Source organism: Herpailurus yagouaroundi, unplaced genomic scaffold, assembly GCF_014898765.1.
Source record: "Herpailurus yagouaroundi ecotype Mexico unplaced genomic scaffold, PumYag 308, whole genome shotgun sequence".
Classification (NCBI taxonomy): domain Eukaryota; kingdom Metazoa; phylum Chordata; class Mammalia; order Carnivora; family Felidae; genus Herpailurus; species Herpailurus yagouaroundi.
Window position 1 is genome coordinate 2,405,025 of NW_024412525.1, and position 5,759 is coordinate 2,410,783.

The window sequence follows — 5,759 nt, forward strand, 5'->3', positions numbered from 1 at the left end:
CCATTCCTGCCTCCGAGCCCGCATTCCATGGGTTTCCGCCTCTGCACCTTTGAGCTCGCAGCCTTCCAAAGCAGAAACCTTACTCCCTTCTGCTTTCACTCAGTTGGTGGAGTCCCTGCTGGGAGCCACCTCCTCCCGGAGGCCTTCCCAGATTCTAGGTACCTCTCCCGCACGGGACTTCCTGTTAGTGCAGCTGCCTTGGTTCTAGGCATTGCTTCACTTCTCTCCAGGTGAAACTTCCACTTCTCTCCAGGGAAACTTCCCGCTGAGAAAGTTGTCTGGGGACGGGGGCAGGTGATGGGGCTCCGACTTAGCGGGTGTCAGCAGGCCTCTGCTAGCCCCGTGGTTTTCAACTTTTACAGTGCATCAGATTCCCCTGCAGGGCTTGGTAAGATGCAGATTCCGGGCCCCACCCCCAGAGTTTCTGAGTCAGCGGGTCTTGGGTAGAGCCTGGAAATTAGCATTTCTAACAAGTTCTTGGGTGATGCTGGTACTGCTGGTCTAGAGACCATCCTTTTAAGAACTACTATAGTTATACGGATTAGCAAAGGCACCCACTCTGGGCAGACACAACCCTCTGGGTCAATGGCTCGACTTCAACCTGTGCCACCCCTCAGCAGAGCCCTTCACACAAGGCATGGCCCAGAATTGCCCTGCCCTGCCTCCTGCCTTTGCCCTAGTCCCCACCATGCTTCAGACCCAGAGGCCTCTAGAGGTCCCACACAGCTGCCATCTATTCATCATCCGTCTATTCATGACGGAGGCCCCTGGGTCCCAGGCACTGGGGATACCGTAATAAGCCTCGGATCCTACTCCCACCACGGCCTGGGCCTGGCAGAGCCAGTCTTGGGCTCCTGGACACAAGTTTCCTGGGTGCTGGTCCTCTCTCACTGCTTTGCCTCTATTCCTTCTTCCCATGCTGCAGAAGACATTATTTTCTTCTTTGTCAGAGGGCTGAACTTAGTCCTAGGGCTAAGAGGGGACGGTGAGTCAGTGGGGACAGAATCTCAGCCTGCTTTCTTTTCCTGGTGCCAAATCTGTCTTGGGCCAGGGCCACCCCAGCATCAGACCGGGGTGCACAACTGCCTGTTCACCATGCTCGCTCGGCCGTCTGCAAGCCCCTCCTGGCACCCGGGTCCCAACCTGAACCCCACGTCCACCCCTCCTTCTGTTCTTCACATCACAGAAAATGGCACAGCCACCACCACTCAGCCCACCCCCAAATCCCAGGGTCACCCACTGCTCCTCTTCTCCCCCCACTTCCACCATCGGTTGAGCACCGAGTTCTGTCCTGCTCGCTGCTCAGGGTCTCCGACCTGCCTCTGCCATCTTGGGCCATTGCCTTTGTGAAGCTTGCGGCAGCCTCTCCGGGCTCCCCGCACTGCCCGAACCATCTTCCTGAAACGAGGCTACACTCATGGCCCTTCCCGTTTCCCCCATCAGTGACCTCAGGATGAAATGCAAACCCTGTGGTCAAGTTACATGCCATCTGGGATCTCACTCTTGAAGCTTCCCTGGCTTCCACACTCCCTTAGCTCCGGCCACACGGAGCTGCTCAAAACTCTTGGCGCAGCAGAGACCTCTCCGAAAGAAGGCCTCTCTCTCCCACCCCACCCCAGACCTACTGCACCTACCCTCCTCCAAATCTGAGCAGCATGCTGACTCCTCCAGGCAGTCTACCCTGACCACCCCTAACTGCATTAGGAGCTCTCGTCCAGGCTCCATAGACCCTGGGCATCCCTCGTTCCCTGCGCTTAACCCATGATATTGAAGTCACATATTACACATATTCTGGACAAACTTGAATGCTGATACTATGTCTTACTCATTTTTGTATCCTCAGCGCCCAGCACAGTGCCTGGCACATAATAGGTGTTCGATAAATGAACACTGAATAAACGAACGGACAAATGGACAACACAGAGAGAAGCCTTCTGCCCAAAGACAGTCCTTCATGGCTCTGGAGAATCCTAGCTTGTTCCCTGGTTGGGAACACTCCAATAAGGTTGGAGTGCTCGTGGCTGAGGGAGCAGGTTAAGAGCTGGCTGGGAAGCCATCTTGTTCAAGTTCTTGGCACCCCAAAGTGTCTGGACACCCTCCCCTTGGGAGAAGCAGCCACAGCCACTTACTGACCTTGACATAGGTGATAAACTGCTCTCCCCTCCAACAATGTGCTCGGACATACATAGAAACAACAGCTGGACAGCTGGGCCTTTGTTGATGGTAAACTTAGCCTCTCAGAGGTCACCCTGAACTATGACCACCTCCTCACCCCATGTCCAGGCTGGGGCCAGGAACGTCAGGGGAAGAGGCGCCAACACAGACAAAGGCCCCGCCTTGATGCCTGGTGAACACCTAGGTGCCTGCCAGCTTCGCCCTCCCCTCTCCATTCGGCTCCAAACCCCCTTCTGCAGACGCCAGCCCTGCCCCCACACCATCACTGTGTCGCGGGAATCTTGGGGAGGACTTGACCAGGAAGGGGCCTTTCCTGATCAGAGGTTCCAGTGAAGTTCCTTTAAGACCCCAGGCAGGGGGCGCCTGGGTGGCTCAGTCGGTTAAGCATCTGACTTCAGCTCAGGTCATGATTTTGCGGTTTGTGAGTCTGAGCCCCGCGTGGGGCTCTGTGCTGACAGTTCAGAGCCTGGAGCCCCCTTCGAGTTCTGTGTCTCCCTCTCTCCCTGCCCGTCCCCTGCTCACACTCTGTCTTTCTCTCAAAAATAAACATTAAAAAAATAATAATAAAAGACCCCAGCCAGGATGAAATAACCTCTCTAAAACCCCAAGGCTGGGTTTCCATGGGTGCCCCCCACACCCCTCTTCACACTGGGGCAGAGGTAGGAAACCAAACTGGGGGTACCAGTGGGGGTGGGAGTGAAGTGAAGTTCATTCTCACTGTCAAAGCAAGAGGGGGAGGTGATGCCGGGCCCTATAAGACATCTCTTTCCCCATCACAGGCCACCCTGTGCTTGACCATGGCAGTGCTTCTCAAAGTGTGGTCTGCTGACTCTTGGGGGTACATCCCTTGCCTTTGTCATCACATTGGCCATTTGTGCTAATGGTGCAAAGGCAAAGGTGGGGAAAACTGCTGATGCCAAAGCAGGAATTGGGCAGTGGCACTGAACTGTACCAGTGGTCATTGTGTTCTCCTCCACCATTTGTTCACTGGGGGGAGAGTCAGAGGAAACAGGAGAAAGTGTTCATTGTATTGTATTAAACCTGGTGAGCATACAGCGGGCTCATCAGCGGTATGCCAAAGTGGAATGGAATGTGCTAACTGCTTTTTCCCTGGCGAGTCATTTTCACCCGAGAGAACAACTAACTGAAAACCTATGGTGAGTTGAACTGGAATATTGGTAGATATTGTCTCAAAAAAAAAAAAAAAAAGAGCCTGTCGCTTCAAAGAAAACAGCTCAGTGTATTTGTTGTCAATTATAAAATTCAAGCTTTCAGATGAAAGTTCAAATCTTACAAAATTTATGTCTGCCTTTGTGAGTGCGAGAGCTTCCCAAATAGGTAGATTTTTCTGGTGAGCTCGGCAGTGATATTAAAGAATGTGATTTTTAAAAATCATTGTATAGGGGGCGTTTGGGTAGCTCAGTCAGTTAAGTGTCTGACTTCGGCTCAGGTCATGATCTCATGGTTCGTGAGTTTGAGCTCCGCATCTGGCTGGCTGCTGTCAGCACACAGCCTGCTTCAGATCCTCTGTTCCCCCCTCCACCCTGCTTCTTTGACCCTCCCCTGCTCATGCTCTCTGTCTCTCTCTCAAAAATAAATAAACCTTTAAAAAATACAATAAAATAAAAAATAAAAATCACTGTATTTGTGAAGTGTGTTAACATTTGGAAGATTTGCATAAACCAAAATTCCAATATTTTCCAAATGCCCAATATGTAGTGCTACAAAATCATGCATGGGCAAAAGATCCATTCAAAGTGGGACATAAGCCATTGGATTTCAAGGTAACAAGTTGTGAAAACTTCATTATATGGTTTCAAATTCCACATGGTAGCTAACCTTAAAAAACTCTCTCTCGGTCAGTTTTAATATAGTGCCCAAGAAGAATATCCACAATTTGGGGCGCCTGGGTGGCTCAGTCGGTTGAGCAGCCCACTTCGGCTCAGGTCATGATCTCAAGGTTCGTGGGTTCGAGCCCCGCATCAGGCTCTGTGCTGACAGCTCAGAGCCTGGAGCCTGCTTTGGGTTCTGTGTCTCCCTCTCTTTCTGCCCCTCCCCTGCCTACTCTCTCTCTCTCTCTCTCTCTCTCTCTCAAAAATAAATAAACACTAAAAAAAAAGAAGAAGAATATCCACAATTCTCTGAAAAGGCTATTAAAATACCTCTCTCTTCTAACTACATATCTGTGTCAGGGTGGATATTTTGTATATGCTTCAACCAAAATATTATAATAGATGGACTACAGAAGCAGCTATGAGAATGCAGCTGTCTCCTGTCAAGCCAAACATTGAAAGGATTTGTAAAAATGTAAAATAATAATGTCACTCTTTTTATTAGGTACTTTCATTTTTTATTATAAAACATTTTATTTAAAACAAATAATGATAATTTATTTTATTTTTATTTATTCTTATTTATATGATTATAGCATTATGTTTATTAAAATACTTCATTTATGTTAACACGTAAGGTGGACTTATTATAATTATTAAATGGATTAATCAATATTTTTTAAATGTCTCAGTTTTAATTTCTAGAAAGGTAAATATTGATAGCTATGACCTACTTAAACAGAAATTGTTTAGGGTTCTCAATAAAGAGTGTAAAGGGTTCCTGAACCCGCCAAATTTGGGAACCATTCTTCTATGTTTTTACATTATTATTGTTATTATCCTGATTCACTTATTTTATCTATGAAATAAGTTAAAAAAAAAACAAAAAGGATCAAGAAAAAAATGAAGTATGGTTTTAACTTTGTCAAATGACAACCAGTGACAGGAATCAATCTATCAAGAAGTTCATAATATCCAAGTTATTAAATGTGGGATTGACCATTGCTAGTAAGCTCTGGGGATTTTGTGGGTTTGTGGTTCAATAAAACGTCCCTGAAATGACAAGTTAGGGAAATTGTCATAAGAAAGTGCATGAAACGGTTTGTGCAACTGTGATATTTATTTCAGTTCTCTGTCTCTTCGTATGAGGAAAGGGGCACTGACAGACATATTCCCAGGAGCTCAAGTTCTATTTCATGGAGCTGGAGATGCAGTTCTCCTCCTTGCCACCAGAGGGAGGTGTGTGTGTGTGTGTGTGTGTGTGTGTGTGTGTGTGTGTGTGTGATTTATTTGTGACCTACTATGTATATGACATCATTTGTGAATCCCTCCTTTCCCTATCTCTTCCCACACCCCTCCACCCAGATGATAAACAATCGAAACTGTGTCTAGCCCCAGGCCCGTATCCACCACTGGCAGAGGCTTCCCGGCTCCTTGTCCACACAAGGTAACCTGGGTCCATTGCATACTACAGCTCAGAGAGCACCAAATACAGCTTCTCTGATAGACTTGTTTCTTCAGGACAGTTACTGTAACCCCAACATAGCTGCTTTGAAAATGTTTCTCTTTCTTAAAGCGAGGTCTCCCTGCAGTCTAGAAACTCCCTGGAGGATCTAAGGGGTTATGTGGCTCTTTACTTTGGGGGGGGGGGGGGGCATTTAGAACATTTTTTGAAGACTTGTGAAATCCATAACATTCATATACAACATTTTGAAAGTCATAAGCTTTCACATACACCAATTTCAAGGGGCT